Source organism: Haematobia irritans, chromosome 2 (assembly GCF_050003625.1).
Source record: "Haematobia irritans isolate KBUSLIRL chromosome 2, ASM5000362v1, whole genome shotgun sequence".
In the NCBI taxonomy this organism is placed as follows: Eukaryota; Metazoa; Arthropoda; class Insecta; order Diptera; family Muscidae; genus Haematobia; species Haematobia irritans.
In genome coordinates, this window is record NC_134398.1 from 206,503,142 (window position 1) to 206,526,710 (window position 23,569).

The window sequence follows — 23,569 nt, forward strand, 5'->3', positions numbered from 1 at the left end:
CCGTCGTGAGTGTGCTTGAGTAAAATATTACTCACGTTCACACCTCTAGTTCGAAGATGGGCTGTATCGGTTCAGATTTTTATATTAAGCCCATTAGAGGTGTGCGCGTGACTGAAATTGCACTCACACTCACGCTCATTCACGAAGCAAAGTGTTTATTCACGCACGCTCACGCACGATACGTGTGGTAGCCAATCCCACTCACACACATGCATGCTCACTAACGAACTACTTTTAAAGACTCACACTCACGCACGATTCACGACAATTCTCGTGATTCACACGACTCACGACATTTTCCAAACGGAAATCAGCAAAGGTAACAAAAGAATCTTCATCTTAACCTCTCCAATTTGTTAGAAATTTTGAGCAAAACTGCATCCAAAACAAGTGAGGAAAGTCTAAAGTCGGGCGGGGCCGACTATATTATACCCTGCACCACTTTGTAGATCTAAATTTTCGATACCATGTCACATCCGTTAAATGTGTTGGGGGCTATATATAAAGGTATGTGCCAAATACATACATTTAAATATCACTCGATCTGGACAGAATTTGATAGACTTCTACAAAATCTATAGACTCAAAATTTAAGTCGGCTAATGGACTAGGGTGGAACACAATGTTAGTAAAAAATAAATATGGGAAACATTTAAATCTGAAGCAATTTTAAGGAAACTCCGAAAAAGTTTATTTATGGTTTATCGCTCGATATATATGTATTAGAAGTTTAGGAAAATTAGAGTCATTTTTACAACTTTTCGACTAAGCAGTGGCGATTTTAGAAGGAAAATGTTGGTATTTTGACCATTTTTGTCGAAATCAGAAAAACATATATATGGGAGCTATATCGAAATCTGAACCGATTTCAATCAAATTTGGCACATATGACTATATTACTAATTGTACTCCTAGTGCAAAATTTCAACCAAATTGGGCCAAAACTCTGGCTTCTGGGGCCATATAAGTCCATATCGGGCGAAAACTATATATGGAAGCTATATCTAAATCTGAACCGATTTCAACCAAATTTGTGATACCACAGTGGTGAACTTCTCTCTTATCACTGAGTGCTGCCCGATTCCATGTTAAGCTCAATGACAAGGGACCTCCTTTTTATAGCCGAGTCCGAACGGCGTTCCACATTCCAGTGAAACCACTTAGAGAAGCTTTGAAACCCTCAGAAATGTCACCAGCATTACTGAGGTGGGATAATCCACCGCTGAAAAACTTTTTGGTGTTCGGTCGTAGCAGGAATCGAACCCGCGACCTTGTGTATGCAAGGCGGGCATGCTAACCATTGCACCACGGTGGCTCCCTACTCTCTGTGCAAAATTTCAATTAAATCGGAGTAAAAGATTGGCCTCTGTGGTCATATGAGTGTAAATCGGGCGAAAGCTATATATGGGAGCTATAACTAAATCTGAACCGATTTCAACCAAATTTGGCACACATAGCTACAATGCTAATTCTACTCCCTGTGCAAAATGTCAACTAAATCGGAGCAAAAAATTGACCTCTGTGGTCATTTGAGTGTAAATCGGGCGAAAGCTATATATGGGAGCTATATCTAAATCTGAACCGATTTCCACCAAATATGACACGCATAACTATAATGCTAATTCTACTCCCTGTGCAAAATTTCAACTAAATCGGAGCAAAAAATTGGCCTCTGTGGGCAAAGGAGTATAAATCGGGCGAAAGCTATATATGGGAGCTATATCTAAATCTGAACCGATTTAGATGATATTTTGCAAGTTTTTCGAGACTCATAAAATATTCGGATGTACGGAATTTGAGGAAGATCGGTTGATATACACGCCAATTATGACCAGATCGGTGAAAAATATATATGGCAGCTATATCTAAATCTGAACCGATTTTTTCCAAAATCAATAGGGATAGTCTTTGAGCCGAAACAGGACCCTATACCAAATTTTAGGACAATCGGACTAAAACTGCGAGCTGTACTTTGCACACAAAAATACATCAACAGACAGACAGACGGACAGACAGACAGACGGACATCGCTAAATCGACTCAGAATTTAATTCTATGACGATCGCTATACTAAACGATGGGTCTCAGACTTTTCCTTCTTGGCGTTACATACAAATGCACAAACTTATTATACCCTGTACCACAGTAGTGGTGAAGGGTATAAAAACAAGTAAGGAAAGTCTAAAGTCGGGCGGGGCCGACTACACGCACATAAAAAATCGCTTCTGTAACATATACTCCCAAACATATTTTGCTTCAAGCATATACATTTTTGGGTATTGCCCAAACATTTATATGTTTGATCTCTTCCAATATATAATATGTTTGAAAGCATATTAGTCTAAACAATATATGTTTGGGTAGTCTAAGTTCCAAACATTTTGTATTTTTGCATCCAAATTCAATAATGTTGTCTTCCAAAAAACAATATGTTATTATGTGAACATATAATATGTTTGGAAGCATTTTGCACCCAAAAATATGATATGCTTAAAAAAAATTCTCCCAAACAATATTGTGCTCAAAATTTTATTTATTTATATATTTACAATCATAACGAATTATGAAAATAAACAGGTAATATAGGTGCTAACAACATAGGTTTTCGACCTGAATGCTCAAAATTTTGTTTCTGCCCAATTGTATATTCCCCCACATCTTTCACACTTCCACGAGATTTTTTAGTTCTTAGCACCATTTTCTGTACTACAAACATTGTAGAAGAAATTATTCAATTGTATGATTTTTTTTATTTTAATTTTACCTTTTGCCGGACGGGGATTCGAACAGCGGACCACACAGTTTGTAAGGATCAAAGAAGTAGCTGATCAATTGCCCAAGGAAAAATAAAATGTTAATTTTGTAATAACAAGCAACAACCACCAACTTAATTCAATATCGCTCCCTGTTAAATAGCGCTCCAAGCTACAAAACACATATGTTTATAGGCTATTTCTAAATTAATATATGTTTGCATCCAAGCATATTATATTTACAAACATTTTATGTCCCAAACATAATATGTTCTAACATATTAACATATATGTCCCAAACATGTTATGCTAGTTTATGAACATTATATGCTTGCACTCAAAAATATTGTGTTTAAAAATTTGTGTTCCAAACATATAATGTTTATAGCCAAACATATGAAAAACAGTCTTTTTCATCCGTGTATTTTATACCCTTCACCACTTTGTAAGTCCACATTTTCGATACCATATCAAATCCGTCCAATGTGTTGGATGCTATATGAATCCATACACATATATTCTGTATATCTGAGCAGATCTGTACAGAGTTCTGTAATACTTATAGATTTTACATTTAAGTCGGCTAATGCTCTGAGGTGGAACACAATGTTAGTAAAAAATATAGGAAACATTTAAATATGAACCAATTTTGAGGCAACTTCGCAAAAGTGTATTTATGATTTATCGGTCGATAGATGTGTAATAGAGTAGTAGGAAAATTTGAGTCATTTTGATAAGTTTTCGACTTAGCAGTGGCGATTTGATACGGAAAATGTAGGTATTTCGTCCAGTTTTGCCTAAATAGGAAAAACATATATATGGAAGCTATATCGAAATCTGAACCGATTGCAATCAAATTTCACATGCATAGTTACTATGTTGAATCTACTCCCTGTGCAAAATTTCACGTAAATGGGATAACAACTTTGACCTCTGTGGTCATATGACGGAAAATTGGGCGAAAGATATATATGGGAGCTATATCAAAATCTGAACCGATTTCAACCAAAATAAACACGCATATGCAGAACCTTAATTCTACTGCCTGTGCAAAGTTTCAAGTGCAATTCTACTTCCTCTGCAAAATTTCACGTAAATCAGAGTAGCACTTTTGCCTCTGTGGTCATATTAGTCCAAATCGGGCGAATGATATATATGGGAGCTATATCTAAATCTGAACCGACTTCAACTAAATTTTGCACAATTAACAATACTATAAAACGTACTCCTTGTGCAAAATTTCAAGCAACTCAGGGCAAAACTCTGGCTTTTGAGGCCATATAAATCCAAATCGGACGAAAGATATATATGGGAGCTATATTTAAATCGGAACCGATTTTAACCAAATTAAGCACACTTAACGATACTATTAAACGTACTTGTTGTGCAAAATTTGAAGCAAATCAGGGCAAAACTCTGGCTTTTGGGGCCATATAAGTCCAAATCGGTCGAAAGATATATATGGGAGCTATATCTAAATCTGAACCGATTTCAACTAAATTTGGCACAATTAACGATACTATTAAACGTACTCCTTGTACAAAATTTTAATCAAATCAGGGCAAAACTCTGGCTTTTGAAGCCATATAAGTCAAAATCGGACGAAAGATATATAGGGGAGCTATATCTAAATCTGAACCGATTTCAACTAAATTTGGCACAATTAACGATACTATTAAACGTACTCGTTGTGCAAAATTTGAAGCAAATCAGGGCAAAACTCTCGCTTTTGGGGCCATATAAGTCCAAATCGGACGAAAGATATATATGGGAGCTATATATAAATCTGAACCGATTTAGCTGATATTTGGCAGTTTTGACGGGACTGACAAAATATTCAGATGTACAAAATTTGAAGAACGTCGCTTCATAAATACGTGAATTATTATCAAATCGGTGATAACTATATATGGCAGCTATATCTAAATCTGAACCGATTTTTTTCCAAAATCAATAGCGATTGTCTTCTACCCGAAGAAAGACGTTATGTCAAATTTGAGGACGATCGGACTTAAACTGCGACCTGTACTTTGTGCACAAAATTACATATACAGATAGACGGACGGACAGACAGACAGACAGACAGACGGACATCGCTAAATCGACTCAGAATTTAATTCTAAGCCGATCGGTATACTAAAAGATGGGTCTATGACAATTATTTCTTGGCGTTACATACAAATGCACAAACTTATTATACCCTGTACCACAGTAGTGGTGAAGGGCATAATTATTAGTCGGTTCAGATGAAATCTGCGAAAAAATTAAAAAGTCTGCTGAGAGGGGAAAGCAAACATTATCCGCTATTTCTTCAATACAAAAAAAAAAATCAATGTACTAATTAGTTCTCTATTTAACCAAGCCATTTTATTAATTAGAGACATATTCAGATATCTGAGCAAACTCAATACTGACACGTACTCAAAAGAACTTACGCGAACCTATAAAAGAATATTTTCGGGGGCCAACTAAGAATTATGATTTGGGAAAAACTTCTCTTGAATAAATATGAAATAACTGCATACCCATAGTATCGCTGTAAAAAAGTATGTGCGTGCCTTTTGTTAGTTGCCATGTGAACCCTAAATGAACGGTCTCAAATTATGATTCGCCAAGGCCAGGGGGTTGAGTTGGTCTCTTTTGACTTTCGTCTGATACCAGGCAGCTTTGTGGGATGTACAATCATGCGAATGTATGTGGTGTTTGGTCGATCAGATGTCAGAACGTCTGACTGATTTTCAATGTAGGTAGATGTTAACGACGGCGGTGGCGGTGGCGCTGTCGGTGATATTTCTGGTGGATTGAAATTGAAACTAAGCCTCTGTCTGGCGGCGTCTGATAGCTACATACATTGAACATTGTCATGTATGTCTTGTGGTTTAATCTTTTGTTCTCCGTTCTTATATTACTTAGACTACCATTGAAGGGGGGAATATATCAAGGGGGCAACATTTTCATCGTAACAATGAAAAACTAATTAATAATCATAAAGTAATTTTTTATTTGAGTCATATGTGGAAAACAAATATACCGGCTTTTATATTTATTATTAATTATTTTCTTTGTTCCAAAAAATTGTAAAGTAATGGTTAATATAACCATTTCACATAAGGGAAAATGGTCTATTTCCCAGTTATTTACAAAGCCTTCTCGAAAGAACTTCCATAGAAATGATAAAGCCAAACCATACACGCAAAGAAAAAAAAAACGTTTAGAAAACGTGTACCGAAAACGTTTTTCTTCTGTTAGAGGTTTTTGAATTGCTTCGAAAATTTTAAACATTTATCACCAAAAAAATTCGTTTGTTACAAAATTTTTATTTTTTCAATAAAAAAAGTTATTTTTGAAACAACAACACAGTCCATTTCGTTTATATCAAACACTGTTCTTTTCTGACCTTAGGTCTTTAATAAGCCACATTTCACAGTTCAAAATTTAATATAGTACAATGTAATGTTGAACATTTTTTCGGAATCTTCCGAACATATCTGGAATATATGTAAAAACAAAAAACAAAAAAAAACTTTGGTCGAAGCAGGGATCGAACCCACGACCCTTGGCATGCAAGTCGGACGTAGCAACCACTGCTCCATGGTGCCAAACTAAATGTTTGTTTCTGTTAAATAAACTTTGTTTATTCGGTTCGTGGGCGCCGCAAACTATGCTATATAAATATAACTTATATGGATATTTATCTATTGATGACCATAACAGGTACATAGCTCAGTGGTTATTGTGTTGGCTTACAAACGATTCGATTCTCCGTCAAGGCGAAAGGTAAAAAAATTAAATTTATAAAATCGTATAATTTCTTCCACATTGTTTGTATTACAGAAAAAGGTGCTAAGAACTAAAAAACTTCGTGAAAGTGGGAAAGATGTGAGGGAAAATGCAATTAGCCAGAAAAAATTTTTTTGAGTTAGTCTTTATGAAATTGTTTTTACATCCTGGAAAAGAATATACGTTTATCACACGTTTTCTTCCAAATACACTTCCTTACAGTGAAAAGCAAATGAGAAACGAACTTTGTTTGTCTAAAATTTCGTTTGGGAGGAAAGAATTTTTTTTTTGCGTGTAAATGTTCACATCCCCACTGGGGTGAATTTTTTCAATTTTATTTTCATTGTATTTTCTACTTTCAGCAGTAGGGTACACGGTTGCAAAAGATAGGTCAGGTTAGGTTAGATGGCAGTTCCGCTGAAAAACTTTTCGGTGTTCGGTCGAAGCAGGAATCGAACCCACGACCTTGTGTATGCAAGGCGGGCATGCTAACCATTGCACCACGGTGGCAAAAGTTGGTAGAATTCTACCAAAAACTGTAGATTTTCTTACTGTTTGCAAATTGGTACATTCCTTCCCAACTAACTACTATAGAACAATTTTAAATTTAATTAAAAAGTTTTCTATAGAAAAATTTTGAAAAAAACTTTACTATAGAAACAAAATTTTGACAAATATTTCTATGGAAATAAAATTTTGCAAAAGTTTCTATAGAAATAAATTTTTAACAATAGAAATTAAAATTAAAAAAAAAATCTATGGAAATAAAAATTTAAAAAAAAAAATCTATTAAAATAAAATTTTTTGAAAAATTTTCTATAGAACTAAAATTCTGACACAATTTGATATAGAAATAAAAAATTGTAAAAAATTTCCATAGACAAAAATTTTTAAGAAATTTTCTATAGAAATACAAGTTTGAAAAAAATGTCTATAGAAATAACATTTTCCAAAAAATTTTCTATGGAAATAGCAATTTTGAAAAAAAAATTCTACAGAAATAAAATTTTGAAAAAAATGTCTATAGAAATAAAAATTGTCACAAAAATTTCTATAGAAATCTAATTTTTACAACATCTTCAAGAGAAATAAAATTTTGACAAAATTTTCTATAGAAATAAAATTTTCACAAAATTTTCTATAGAAACAAAATTTTCTATGGAAATAAAATTTCGACAAAAATTTCTATAGAAATAAAATTTTGACAAAATTTTCAATAGAAATAAAATATTTACAAAATTTTCTATAGAAATAAAATTTTTACAAAATTTTCTATAGAAATAAAATTTTTACAATATTTTCTACAGAAATAAAATTTTAAAATTTTCTATAGAAACAAAAATTTCTATAGAAATAAAATTTTGACAAAATTTTCAATAGAAATAAAATATTTACAAAATTTTCTATAGAAATAACATTTTTACAATATTTTCTATAAAAATAACATTTTTACAATATTTTCTATAAAAATAAAATTTTGACAAAATTTTCTATAAAAATAAATTTTTTACAATAGATATTAAAATTAAAAAAAAAAATTCTATAGAAGTAAAATTTGGAAAAAAATTCTATTGATATATATATTTTTTTAATTTTCTATAAACCTAAAACTCTGACACAATTTGATACAGAAATAAAAATTTTCTATAGAAACAAAATTTTGAAAAAATTTTCTATAGAAATAGCAATTTTGACAAAAAATTTTATTGAAAATAAAATTTAAGAAAATTTTTCTGTAGAAATACAATTTTGACATATTTTCTATAGAAACAAAATTTTGAAAAAATTGGCTATAGAAATAAAAATTTGTCAAAATTTTCTGTAGAAATAAAATTTAGAAAAAATTTTCTATAGAAATAAAATGTTGACAAAATTTTCTATAGAAATAAAATTTTGACAAAATTTTCTATAGAAATAAAATTTTGACAAAATTTTCAATAGAAGTAAAATTTTGCGAAAGTTTCTTTAGAAATAAAATTTTGACAAAAGAAATAAAAAGTTGACAAAATTTTCTATAGAAATAAATTTTTAACAATAGATATTAATGTAAAAAAAAAATCTATAGAAATAAAAATTTGAAAAAAAAAATCTATTGAAATATTTTTTTTTTTTAATTTTCTGTAAACCTAAAACTCTGACACAATTTGATATATCAATAAAAATTTAAAAAAACATTCTATAGAAACAAAATTTTGAAAATATTCTCTATAGAAATATAATTTTGAAGAAATAGTAATTTTCACAAAAATTTTCTATAGAAATAGCAATTTTGACAAAATTTTCTATAGAAATAGCAATTTTGACAAAAATTTTTATAGAAAATAAAATTTAAGAAAATTTTTCTATAGAAATAAAAATTTGACAAAATTTTCTATAGAAATAAAATTTAGACAAAATTTTCTATAGAAAATAAAAATTTAAAAAAATTTTCTGTAGAAATAAAATTTAGACAAAACTTTCTATAGAAAAAAAATTAAAAAAAATCTGTAGAAATTAACATTTTTAACAAAATTTCTATAGAAATAAAATTTTTACAAAAGTTTCCCTAGAAATAAAAATTTTACAAAAGAAATTAAAATTTTTAAAAAAATCTATGGAACTAAAATTTGGTACAATTTTCTATAGAAATTAAAATTAAACAAAAAAATTCTATAGAAAGTAAAATTTTTAAAAAATGTTTTATAGAAACTAACTTTAAAAAAAAATCTAGAGAAATTAAAATTAAAAAAAATCTATATCTATTGTTATAAAGGGTGATTCTTTTGAGGTTAGGATTTTCATGCATTAGTATTTGACAGATCACGTGGGATTTCAGACATGGTGTCAAAGAGAAAGATGCTCAGTATGCTTTGACATTTCATCATGAATAGACTTACGATCTGCCACAACGTCGAATTTTCAGTGAATGGGCCCTAGAAAAGTTGGCAGAAAATCCGCTTTTTATCGACAAATTTTTTTCAGCGATGAGGCTCATTTCTGGTTGAATGGCTACGTAAATAAGCAAAATTGCCGCATTTGGAGTGAAGAGCAACCAGAAGCCGTTCAAGAACTGCCCATGCATCCCGAAAAATGCACTGTTTGGTGTGGTTTGTACGCTGGTGGAATCATTGGACCGTATTTTTTCAAAGATGCTGTTGGACGCAACGTTACGGTGAATGGCGATCGCTATCGTTCGATGCTAACAAACTTTTTGTTGCCAAAAATGGAAGAACTGAACTTGGTTGACATGTGGTTTCAACAAGATGGCGCTACATGCCACACAGGTCGCGATTCTATGGCCATTTTGAGGGAAAACTTCGGAGAACAATTCATCTCAAGAAATGGACCGGTAAGTTGGCCACCAAGATCATGCGATTTGACGCCTTTAGACTATTTTTTGTGGGGCTACGTCAAGTCTAAAGTCTACAGAAATAAGCCATCAACTATTCCAGCTTTGGAAGACAACATTTCCGAAGAAATTCGGGCTATTCCGGCCGAAATGCTCGAAAAAGTTGCCCAAAATTGGACTTTCCGAATGGACCACCTAAGACGCAGCCGCGGTCAACATTTAAATGAAATTATCTTCAAAAAGTAAATGTCATGGACCAATCTAACGTTTCAAATAAAGAACCGATGAGATTTTGCAAATTTTATGCGTTTTTTAAAAAAAAAAAACGTTATCAAGCTCTTAACAAATCACCCTTTAGATATAGATTATATAGAATTGGATCCAAGTCATTGTTTTTTTAGTGTTGGTTGTTTGCTCTTTCCTCCCAACATTCCTGAACATTCAATACGATAACTTTTATTTCTCATATCCTCCTCCACTATAACGTTAGGAGTAGTTGTTCTTGATATTGTTTTCCATTCTCCACATGGAGAGAGAAAAACCCAAAAATACTAGTTAGTGGCAGTTTGTGTATGACCGTTTCAGCGATTGTCTCCCCTCCCTATTTAATGGACACAAAGATGTTGTTCTTGTTGTTTTTGATGATCGTATAATTAAAATATTACACTTGTTTCATCGCTGGCGGCGTCGATGCTGCTCCTTCTTCTGTTGATATTGTCGTTGGTTACTTGTATCATGCATATCCCAGTTTTGCAAATAGTGGAGGTATGCGGAAGTAATAACCCTATAATGACAATACCTAGTATTTACCCAAAGCTGGGAAATTATCATCTCAAAACTGTTTCACGAGCATAATGTTATATTTTCACGGGGAACATCGAAAATGTTTCTTGCACTCGAGCAAAAAATACACTACCAAAATTTTAAGCAAATTTTACCAAAAAACTACCAAACAAAAAATCTTATTTTAGCGAAGATTTATTATACCATGCGCCACACTGTGGAACAGGGTATTTTAAGTTAGTGCATATGTTTGCAACACCCAGAAGGAGACGAGATAGACACATGGTGTCTTTGGCAATAATGCTTAGGGTGGGTCCCTGAGTCGATCTAGCCATGTACGTCTGTCCGTCTGTCCGTCTGTCCGTCCGTCCGTCCGTCTGTCTGTGAACACTTTTTTGTGATCAAAGTCGCAATTTAAGTCCAATCGCCTCCAAATTTGGCACATGTCCCTAATTTGGGTCAGAATAGAACCGTATTGATTTTGGAAGAAATCGGTTCAGATTTAGATATAGCTCCCATATATATCTTTCGCCCGATATGCACTAATATGGACCCAGCAGCCAGAGTTTTATACCGATTTGCTTGGAATTTTGTACCAACATAACACTTAGTAGTATAGTCAAGTGTGCAAAATTTGATTGAAATCGGTTCAGATTTGTATATAGTTCGCATATATAGCTTTCGCCCGATTTACACTCATATGACCATAGAGGCCAATTTTTTACTCCGATTTAGTTGAAATTTTGCACAGGGAGTAGAATTAGCATTGTAGCTATGCGTGTCCAATTTGGTTGAAATCGGTTCAGATTTAGATATAGCTCCCATATATATGTTTTTCTGATTTCGACAAAAATGGTCAAAATACCAACATTTTCCTTGTAAAATCCCCACTGCTTAGTCGAAAAGTTGTAAAAATGAAAAATTCTGTCCAGATCGATTGATATTTAAATGTATGTATTTGGGACAAACCTTTATATATAGCCCCAAACACATTTGACGGATGTGATATGGTATCGAAAATTTAGATCTACAAAGTGGTGCAGGGTATAATATAGTCGGCCCCGCCCGACTTTAGACTTTCCTTACTTGTTTTTTAATAACATAGTGTACAATCCTAGGGCGTTAGCCGACTTAAATTTTAAGTCTATAGATTATAAATTTTTTCAGATGGAGTCAGATTTAAATGTATGTATTTGGGACCAAAAACCTTTATATATAGCACCCAACACATTTGAAGGATTTGATATAGTGGATTTACAAAGAGGTGCAGGGTATAATATAGTCGGCCCCGCCCGACTTTAGACTTTCATTTGTCAACATTTCTATAAAAAAATTTTCTCAAAATGTTATTTCTATAGAAAATTTCTCAAAATTTTATTTCTATAGAAAATTTTGCCAAAATTTTATTTCCATAGAAAATTTTGCCAAAATTTTATTTCCATAGAAAATTTCTCAAAGTTGTATTTCTATAGAAAATTTTGCCAAAATTTTATTTCCATAGACAATATAATACGGTAGCATTCATTAATGGACTGAATAGTCAAAGTGAGCTTAAAATAAGGACCTGCCCTTATACCTCTAACATTTAATAACACGATGACCGGCTTCGATGAATAAATTAATTGATCCAATTGAACATTTTATTTACTCCATTAATACGATACGATCGAATTAGTCAATGTATGACATTAAAAAACAGAAAAAAATTTGCAACGTTGTTTTAAAGTTAAGTTGAATTTGATTTTTTTAATTAAAAAAATTACATTACTCGAATTGATACTATTATCAGTTGAAGCAGTTTCAATTAAAAATTAATTGCAAAATTGAAAGCAAACACAGTTGAATGAGTGACAGTTGGCACCTATGAGAAATGCCGAAATGTATGATCACTTTTGAAGAGATTGGAAAAAGTATAATAAGGCCCCCACCAACAGAATGCCTTAAGTTTATTCTCAACTACCTTCCAGTGACTCTAGCAGTATGTGTTCCCATTATTGTAACTTGAGGTTAATTTTACTAGAACAGGAACGTGTAGCAGGGAAAACTGAGAAGAAAATCTGCATGAAAATACGAATATCAGCAACAACAAAAGATGGCGTCAAAAAAAAAAACAACCATGTAATCGCGAATGCGAAACTTTTCAGCATTTACCACAAAATAAAAAACAAACCAACTGAATGGGTAGCTGACAGCAGCATCAATAGCTGAAAACTTTGCAGTTGCTGCTGCGAGAGCTTAATACTGCGCGTAGCCTGCGAAAATACAGCTGTTACCCAGCTGTATATCTATACTGAAGCAGCAGTTAAACTTGTTCATCGGAATTTTTCTAATAGATAAAAAGCAACAATAACAACAAGGAAAAATATTCAACCCCAAAATCAAAAGCAAAAAAAAATCAAGCTTTTGAGCAGGTAATAGGCTGTAGAAAAATTCTTAAATATATTCTTCAATGGCAAACTATTTGAGCATCCATTAAAGGGTAGATATACGAAGTATGGTTGTCATGGAGATTTTAATAAAATTTCCAATAAAACTAAGTTTGGAAAAAATAAGTTAATTGTGTGGTCCAATAAAGTCGAACATTTTCAGCACGATAGCTTCATTATTGAATATTGTAGCTTGCTTACAATAGTTAGACCTACAGACATAACCACCGTTACGATTATTATAAAGAAAAAGTGTCACAAAACGTGGCATCTGAAATAAAAAAGGCACACTTCCCCATAAAGGAAAAAAATACACACAGAGTTATGAAATAATATTTTCCATATTTTAATGAATCAAATACCTCAATCACATTACACTCCCAAATTTGAACTTTTATTTGCTTTATGAAAAAAAAAAAAACAAGTATATACAGCAGTAAGTTCGGCCGGGCCGAATCTTAAATACCCACCTTCATGGTGGCAAATATAATAGTTTACTTTGAAAACTCTTCGTCGTAGCGGGTTACTTGATAATAAAATATAGCTTTTTAGGGGGTTTGATGACAAATCTTCTCCCAAGCAAATCAGTTCAACCAGTACGCTTCCCGAAGAAAAAAATTTAGAGATTCTACCTATGAAGACCAGATCAGATTCTGGATTTATGAGAACCAATTTTGTTTGAGTTTTAGAGAAATCATAAACATATCGTGTATATGATGAAATAACGCCTTGATTTGAAATCTTAAATCTGTAGATTTTTTCCGCCATTATTTAAATGAATACGAAGAGTAAAATCTGGAAATGTTACTTTCAGTTTCAAGCAATTTTCATGATCAGTGCGCCAGCTATACCCTGAAAGAAGTGTTTTCTTTTCTGAGGAACGAAATTTTAGACAAGCAAAGTTTTCTTTTGACACAAATTTTAGAGACCATCGTTGAGCTTATAAAAAATTCGGATTAGTTTGCTCTAAACGAAAATACGAAAGGGAAAATTCGTTTGTCTAAAATTTCATTCCGGAGGAAAATATTTTTTCTTTGGGTGTACCCTCAAGAAGTTAAATCCAGTAGATTTACATTTTTGTGCAAATCGGATAAAAACTACGGTTTCTAGAAGCCCAAGTAGTTAAATCTGGTGATCGGTCTATGTGGAGTCTGTACTAAAACATGGGTCGACACACACCATATTCGGCTGGCCTATTTGTGGTCAGCCGGATTCCAGAAGTCCTAGAAATAAATGCGGAAGTTAGGTCTATATGGGGGCTATACCAAAACATGGACCAATACTCTCCACCTCTTACTATTCCTCAAATACCTCTAGAATTCCACTTTCAGACGTATTGGGTGAAAACTACGAATTCTAGAAGCCTAAGAATTAAAATCGGGAGATCAGTCTATATAGGGACTATACCAAAACATGGACCGATACAGACCATTTTCGACACACCTCTTTATGGTCCTAAGATACGTCTATATTTCTAATTTCCGGCAAATTGGATAAAAACTACGGATTCTAGAAGCCCAAGAAATAAAGTCGGGATATCGGTCTATATGGGGGTATACCAAAATATGGACCAATAGACACCATTTGCGACACACCTATTTGTGATCTTAAAATACCTCTAGATTTTCAATTTCAAATTGGCAAATCGGCTGGAAAATATAGTCTCTAAACGCCCAAGAAGTAAAATCGAGAGATCGGTCTATATGGGGGTTATACAAAAAAATGGACCGATACACCTCAATTTCCGCACACATATTTGGGGTCCCAAAATACCTCTAGATTTTCAATTTCAGGCAAATCGGGTAATAAATACAGTTTATAGAAGTCCAAGAATAAAAATCGGGAGATCGGTCTATATGGCCCATTTTCGGCACACCTCTTTATGGTCCTAAAATGCCTCCAGATTTTCAATTTCAGGTAAATCGGATAGAAAATACAGTTTCTAGACGCCCAAGAAGCAAAATCGGGAGATCGGTCTATATAGGGGAGCTATACCAAAACATGGACCGATGGGCACCATTTTCGGCACACCTTTTTTTTGGTCCTCAAGTACCTCTAGATTTTCAATTTCAGGTAAATTGGATAAAAACTGCGGTTTTTATAAGCTCAAGACCCCACGGTTTATATGGGGACTATATCAAAACTTGGACCGATATAGCCCATCTTCGAACTTGACCTGCCTGCAAACAAAAAACGAATCTGTGCCAAATTTCAGGACGATAGCGCCATTATTGAAGGCTGTAGCGTGATTACAACAGACAGACGGACATGCTTATATCGTCTTATAATTTCTCCCTGATCAAGAATATATATACTTTATATAGTCGGAAATCTATATTTCGATGTGTTACACACGGAATGACAAACTTATTATACCCCATCACCATTCTACTTTCAGTAGATTTCGAGCCTAATGTGAATGGGCTATAGTGATTATTTTACTTCTATTTCAACGAGGTTGATTTGCAGACTTTAGAAAGTTTCCTTTGCATACATACAGGCGGTACATATCACCGCTTCAAAAGGCCATGACGTGAGAGGAAAACGTGTTCATAACTGCAGCTTTGGCCGCGTTCAACAAGTGAGAAATTTAAGTCAATTTGACTGACAATCAAAGTTTGAATATGGCGATTGGCGGAACTACCTTAGTAAATATGTCTTCACTGTTACAAATGTGAAATCGCTTGAAATATGTATATATATATTTAAAATTCACCACTTTTTCTGCCACTAAATGCCATTCTTTTCGAAACTTTTGTGCCTCCTTTTTGTCATACTGTGCCACCTTTTATTTTTATTCTTTTATACCTCACAAAATGTTGTACGTTTTCGTCTCAAATCCATTGAGATTGAAGCCATCGTGGTGCAATGGTTAGCATGCCCGCCTTGCATACACAAGGTCGTTGGTTCGATTCCTGCTTCGAAAAGATTTTCAGAGGTGGATTATCCCACCTCAGTAACGCTGGTGACATTTCTGAGAGTTTCAAAGCTTCTCTAAGTGGTTTCACTGCAATGTGGAACGCCGTTCGGACTCGGCTATAAAAAGGAGGCCCCTTGTCATTGAGCTTAACATGGAATCGGGCAGCACTCAGTGATAAGAGAGAAGTTCACCAATGTGGTATCACAATGGACTGAATAGTCTAAGTGAGCCTGATACATCGGGCTGCCACCTAACCTAACATAACCTAAGATTGAAGAAATGTTTGGTGCCTTAAAAAAAAATAAAGTTTAAGAATCAAATATTATATCGGTGAGCAATTGTCCCTCTTTGTACCTTTATGGTATTTTTCTGTGGATATGTGTCACGCCTAAAAATAGGCAAAGAAAATTTCTTTATTATATAAAACGAGTTACTCTCCTGAATATTAAACTTCACTTTTAAATTGAAAAAAAAAAATATTTAAGATTCAATATTAAATAAATGATTTTGATTTTTATTTCTCTATATGAAAAATGTGCCACTTCTTAAAAATTAATGTGCAACCTTTAGTAACGAATGACACATATTGTGCCACCTTTTAGAAAAGCTTTTTCCCATTTTTCTGGTAAAATACGCATACCGCGAGGAACCATTCACGCACCATTTTCTGCTGCCCTATTTTTGACAAAATTTTCTATAGAAATAAAATATTGAGAAAACTTTCTATAGACATAAAATTTTGACAAAAGTTACTATTGAAATAAGGTTTTGACAAAATTTTCTTTCGAATAAAATCTTTAAACATTTTTTCATAGAATTAAGATTTTGACAACATTTTCTATAGAAATAAAATTTTGACAAATTTTTGTATAGAATTTAAATTTTGAAAAAAAAATTATAGAAATAAAATTTTGCGAAAATTTTCTAAAGAAATAAAATTTTGACAAAATTTTGTACAAAAATACAATTATGACAAAATTTTGTATAGAAATAAAATTTTGACAAAAATTTCCATAGAAATAAGAGAAAATTTTCTATAGAAATAAAATTTTGAGAAAATTTTATATAGAAAAAAAAAATTTGAGAAAATTTTCGTTAGAAATAAAACATTGACAAATTTTCTACAGAAACAAAATTTTGACAAAATTTTCTATAGACATACAATTTTGCCAAATTTTCTATAGAGATAAAAAATCTTATTAAAGTTTTCTATAGAAATAACATTTTCACAAAATTGTCTATATAAATAAAAGTTTGACAAAATTTTTTACAGAAAAATTTTTTTTGACAATATAGAGATAAAATTTTGACAAAATTTTCTATAGAAATAAAATTATAAAAATACAATTTTTACAAAATTGCTTACAGAAAAAAAATTTTCTAAAGAAATAAAATTTGGACCAAAATTTGTGTAGAAATAAAAAAATTTAACAAAGTTTTCTATAGAAATAAAATTTTTACCAAATTGTGTATAGAAATAAAATTTTTACAAAATTTTGTATAGAAATAAAATTTTGAAAAAAAAAATAAAATTGTGAGAAAATTTTCTAAAGAAATAAAATTTTGTAAAAAACTAAAATTATGACAAAATATTCTATAAAAATAAAATGTTGACAAAAATTTCCATAGAAATAAGAGAAAATTTTCTATAGAAATGAAATGTTGACAAAATTTTGTATAGAAATAAAATTTTGAGAAAATTTTCTATAGAAACAACATTTTGACAAAATTTGCTGTACAAATAAAATTTTGACAAAATTGTCTATAGAAAAAAAAATTTGAGAAAATTTTCTTTAGAAATAAAACATTGACAAATTTTCTATAGACTTAAAATTTTGCCAAAATCTTCTATAGAAATAAAAAATCTTAGCAAAGTTTTCTATAGAAATAAAATGTTTACAAAATTGTCTATATAAATAAAAGTTTGACAAAATTTGTTTGAAAAAAATTCTATAGACATAAAATTTTGCCAACACTTTCTATAGAGATAAAATGTGGACACAATTTTGTATAGAAATAAAATTTTGAGAAAATTTGGTATAGAAAACAAAATTGGACAAAATTGTGTATAGAAATAAAATTTTGAAATAAAAAATCTATAGAAATAAAATTTTGAGAAAATTTTCTATAGAAACAACATTTTGACAAAATTTGCCGTAGAAATAAAATTTTGACAAAATTGTCCATAGAAAAAAAATTTTGAGAAAATTTTCTTTAGAAATAAAACATTGACAAATTTTCTATAGACTTAAAATTTTTCCAAAATCTTCTATAGAAATAAAAAATCTTAGCAAAGTTTTCTATAGAAATAAAATGTTTACAAAATTGTCTATATAAATAAAAGTTTGACAAAATTTGTTTGAAAAAAATTCTATAGACATAAAATTTTGCCAACACTTTCTATAGAGATAAAATGTGGACAAAATTGTGTATAGAAATAAAATTTTGAGAAAATTTGGTATAGAAAACAAAATTGGACAAAATTGTGTACAGAAATAAAATTTTGAAAAAAAAATCTATAGAAATAAAATTTTGAGAAAATTTTCTAAAGAAATAAAATTTTGTATAAAACTAAAATTATGGCAAACTTTTCAATAAAAATAAAATTTTGAGAAAATTTTCTATAGAAATAAATTATGGCAAAATTTTCTATAGAAATAAATTGTTGAGAAAAATTTCCATAGAAATAAGAGAAAATTTTCTATAGAAATAAAATTTTGAGAAAATTTTCTATAGAAATAAAATGTTGACAAAATTTTGTATAGAAATAAAATTTTGAGAAAATTTTCTATAGAAACAAAATTTTGACAAAATTTTCTGTAGAAATAAACTTTTGACGAAATTGTTCATAGAAAAAAATTTTGAGAAAATTTTCTTCAGAAATAAAACATTGACAAATTTTCTATATACTTAAAATTTTGCCAAAATCTTCTATAGAAATAAAAAATCTTAGCAAAGTTTTCTATAGAAATAAAATTTTTACAAAATTGTCTATATAAATAAAAGTTTGGCAAAATTTGTTTGAAAAAAAATTCTATAGACATAAAATTTTGCTAACACTTTCTATAGAAATAAGATGTTGACAAAATTTTGTATAGAAATAAAATTTTGAGAAAATTTTCTATAGAAACAAAATTTTGACAAAATTTGCTGTAGAAATAAAATTTTGACGAAATTGTTCATAGAAATAAATTTTGAGAAAAATTTCTTTAGAAATAAAACATTGACAAATTTTCTATAGAAACAAAATTTTGACAATATTTTCTATAGACATAAAATTTTGCCAAAATCTTCTATAGAAATAAAAAATCTTAACAAAGTTTTCTATAGAAATAACATTTTTACAAAATTGGCTATATAAATAAAAGTTTGACAAAATTTTTTACAGAAAGAAATTTTTGACAAAATTTACTACAGACATAAAATTTTGCCAAAACATTCTATAGAGATAAAATGTGGACTAAATTTTGTATACAAATAAAATTTTGAGAAAATTTGGTATAGAAATAAAATTTTGAGAAAATTTTCTATAGTAATAAAATTTGGAAAAAATTTTCCATAGAAATAAAATGTGGACTAAATTTTCTACAGAAATAAAAAATTTCGACAAAGTTTTCTATAGAAATACAATTTGTACAAAATTGTCTACAGAAATAAAATTTTTAAAAATTTTTTTACAGAAAAAAAATTTATAGAAATAAAATTTGGACAAAAATTTCTATAGAAATAAAAAAAAATTGGACAAAATTTTCTATAGAAATATAAAAAACAAAGTTCCCTATAGAAATAAAATCTTTACAAAATTGTCTGTAGAAATCAAAAATTCTATAGAAATAAAAAAAAATGGACAAAATTTTCTATGGAAATATAAAAAAACAAAGTTCCCTATAGAAATAAAATCTTTACAAAATTGTCTGTAGAAATCAAATTTTGACAAAATTTTCTACAGAAATAAAATTTCGACAAAATTTTTCATAGAAATAAACATTTTTGTCGAAATTTTCTATAGAAATAAAATTTTGAGAAAATTTTCTACAGAATGGAAGGGAAAAATCTATGCAATAAAATCTCTCGTTGCCTTCTACTCAGAAACTTGGAGCATGGATGGCTCTTTGTAAAAAATTTCACGAACTTATGTTACGTTTAAACCAAATTTCAACATTGCTGATTACGACAGACATTCAAATAGGCCAGTGAACAGAAAGACCGAGAAATGAAGAGACCTTACATCCTATAGTGGAGACTACATAGTAGACATAAAATGTGGTTATGATTTCTTGTCACTACTCCGACCCGTCTCTACATTACCGGAAAATTAGAAATATTTGTCTTAAGGCAATAGCATAACCTGATATATCGGAGATTAATGTAGGGTACAAAGAAGTGGCAATGTTTAATAACTTATTTGTTTTTAATTTTTTATATATTTGTTTATATTTTCCTGATGATTTGTCATCACTTGGTGCTGGCGATTCCAGTGATGGGTGGTGGTGGTGCTGCTGGGCCACTCATAATTGGAAATTATGGAGTAATGCATTGTAGTTGTTTCTTTATCTCTGTTATTGTTGCTATTGCATTTATTGTTATTATTTTTATTATTATTATTCGCTTTTATTGTCTTTGTATTTTATAAGGCAATTCGCCTTCTACCATCAACTTAATTTAAATATTTATTTACTTTTTTGTGGGGTATGCTGTTGGCGACGTAGTAGCTGCTGAGGTTTTTAAAACACAAACTCACTCGCACACACACACACACACACATGGAGACACATACACTTATACTATACTAGAAATACCACTTTTGGTTTGACTTGGATTTTTTCTATATATATATAGAGATTTTTTTGTAATTTTTTATAAAAACAAAAAAGCACTATAGGCAGTAACAAATATTTTATTTATCTACCCAAACAAACTTACACAGAAATCACTTGTTTTCTTTTCCATTTTTTTCTCCACTCTTGCTTATAATTTTTTAACAGACATTTAAATATTGATTTTTTTATCTTAAACTTGTGTGATTATATTTTGATTAGACTTTGGAAAATTTTCCATGGTAAAAACACCTGCAAAAATATATGTGGCCACTTGATGACAGTGGTGGATGGTAAAACAAACAAAAAACATTTTTGAGGATTTTTTTTTATTATGTTGTGGTTTGATTTTTTTGTGAAATGTTTTCTTATATAAAAACGGACATGACATTCACATTATCCGTTTGGGAGGTGATAAAAAACCCCCCTGCTTTTATAGAAAATTCACACCATTTCCCAAATAATTTTCTTTTATTTTTTTAATAGCTTTTTTAATTTCTTGGGTATTTTGAATTTTTTTATTTCGTTACATTTGCTACGTTTCTTTCGATTTCTTCGATTTTTTCTTTCGAATTCGAAACGACCTGAAAGTTATAGTTTTTCAGTTTCTCGAGCGCGTCTCACACGTTATTGATTACGACTGACTTTAAGAAAAAAAGTATAACCGTTTGTGTATCAGCAGTTGTGCGGCTCGGTTCACCAGTTCCATGTCGCCACTGTGTGCTGTTTTATTTTCGTCACCCTTGTCCCCTTAAACGCGGCCGGTCCGTTTCGTCTGAGGCCTAGGTTTGGTAAGGCGTTGTTACTCTCGCCGTTGTCTTTGCTTGATTTTTTTGCCACTAGATGCTAGCTGCATGAGTGCTGTGGTTTCTTGAGCCACTACATCATAGAAGGGGCAATATGCTAAATTAGTCATTGTAGATGTTATTCAAACTTCAAAGGAATTCGAAATCGAATAACGCACTAGCCCTCAGCTGGGAAGGATTGCTTCCTAAAATTAAATGTTTAATCAAATTAAAAACTTAAGAAAATTACAATTTTTTATTATAATATTAATTATCCCAATTAATATTTTAATTATGGTCAAACATATTTCTATTTTGCAAAATATTCTATAGAAATAAGATTTTTTCAAAATTTTCTATAGAAATAAGATTGTGACAAAATTTTCTATAGCAATAAGATTTTGACTAATTTTTCTGTAGAAATAAATTTTTGACAAAATTTTCTATAGAAATAAAATTTTGACAAAATTTTCTATAGAAATAAAATTTGTACAAAAATTTCTATACAAATAAAATTTTGACAAAATTTTCTATAGAAATAAAATTTTTACAAAATTTTATAAAACTGACAAATTTTCTATAGAAATAAAACTTTGACAAAATTTTGTATAGAAATACAATTTTGACAAAATTTTCTATAGAAATCAAATTTTGAAAAAATTTTCTATAGAAATAAAATTTTGACAAAATTTTCTATAGAAATAAAATTTTGACAAAATTTTCTATAGAAATAAAATTTTGACAAAATTTTCTATAGAAATAAAATTTTGACAAAATTTTCTATAGAAATAAAATTTTGACAAAATTTTCTATAGCAATAAGATATTGACTTATTTTTCTATAGAAATAAAATTTTGACAAAATTTTCTATAGAAATAAAATTTTGACAAAATTTTCTATAGAAATAAAATTTTGACAAAATTTTCTATAGAAATAAAATTTTGACAAAATTTTCTATAGAAATAAAATTTTGACAAAATTTTCTATAGAAATAAAATTTTGAAAAAATTTTCTATAGAAATAAAATTTGTACAAAAATTTCTATACAAATAAAATTTTGACAAAATTTTCTATAGAAATAAAATTTTGACAAAATTTTATAAAACTTTAACAAAATTTTCTATAGAAATAAAACTTTGACAAAATTTTGTATAGAAATACAATTTTGACAAAATTTTCTATAGAAATCAAATTTTGAAAAAATTTTCTATAGAAATAAAATTTTGAAAAAATTTTCTATAGAAATAAAATTTTGACAAAATTTTCTATAAAAATAAAATTTTAAAAAAATTTTCTATAGCAATAAGATTTTGACTAATTTTTCTATAGAAATAAAATTTTGACAAAATTTTCTATAGAAATAAAATTTTGACAAAATTTTCTATAGAAATAAAATTTTGACAAAATTTTCTATAGAAATAAAATTTTGACAAAATTTTCTATAGAAATAAAATTTTGACAAAATTTTCTATAGAAATAAAATTTTGAAAAAATTTTCTATAGAAATACAATTTTGACAAAATTTTCTATAGAAATACAATTTTGACAAAATTTTCTATAGCAATAAGATTTTGACTAATTTTTCTATAGAAATAAAATTTTGACAAAATTTTCTATAGAAATAAAATTTTGACAAAATTTTCTATAGAAATAAAATTTTGCCAAATTTTCTATAGAAATAAAATTTTGAAAAAATTTTCTATAGAAATACAATTTTGACAAAATTTTCTATAGAAATACAATTTTGACAAAATTTTCTATAGAAATACAATTTTGACAAAATTTTCTATAGAAATAAGATTTTCACTAATTATACCCTGCGCCACACTGTGGAACAGGGCTTTATAAGTTAGTGCATATGTTTGTAACACCCAGAAAGAGACGAAATAGACACATGGTGTCTTTGGCAATAATTCTCAGGGTGGGTCCCTGAGTCGATATAACCATGTCCGTCTGTCCGTCCGTCCGTCCGTCTGT

General features: G+C 29.9%; 1 protein-coding gene across 2 annotated transcripts in view; it reads right to left on the reverse strand.

The window, feature by feature from the left end:
• Positions 1-21,432, reverse strand: part of dpp (decapentaplegic morphogen) — a 236,968-nt gene extending 215,536 nt beyond the window's left edge. Inside the window, exon 1 of one of the 2 annotated variants that reach the window (XM_075297308.1) lies at positions 20,914-21,432. The gene's annotated coding sequence lies outside the window, so the exon portion shown is untranslated. Of the gene's footprint in view, positions 1-20,668; positions 20,794-20,913 lie in introns of those variants that run through there. The other variant, XM_075297307.1, reaches the window with a different exon arrangement.
• Between the last annotated feature and the right edge of the window lie 2,137 nt (positions 21,433-23,569).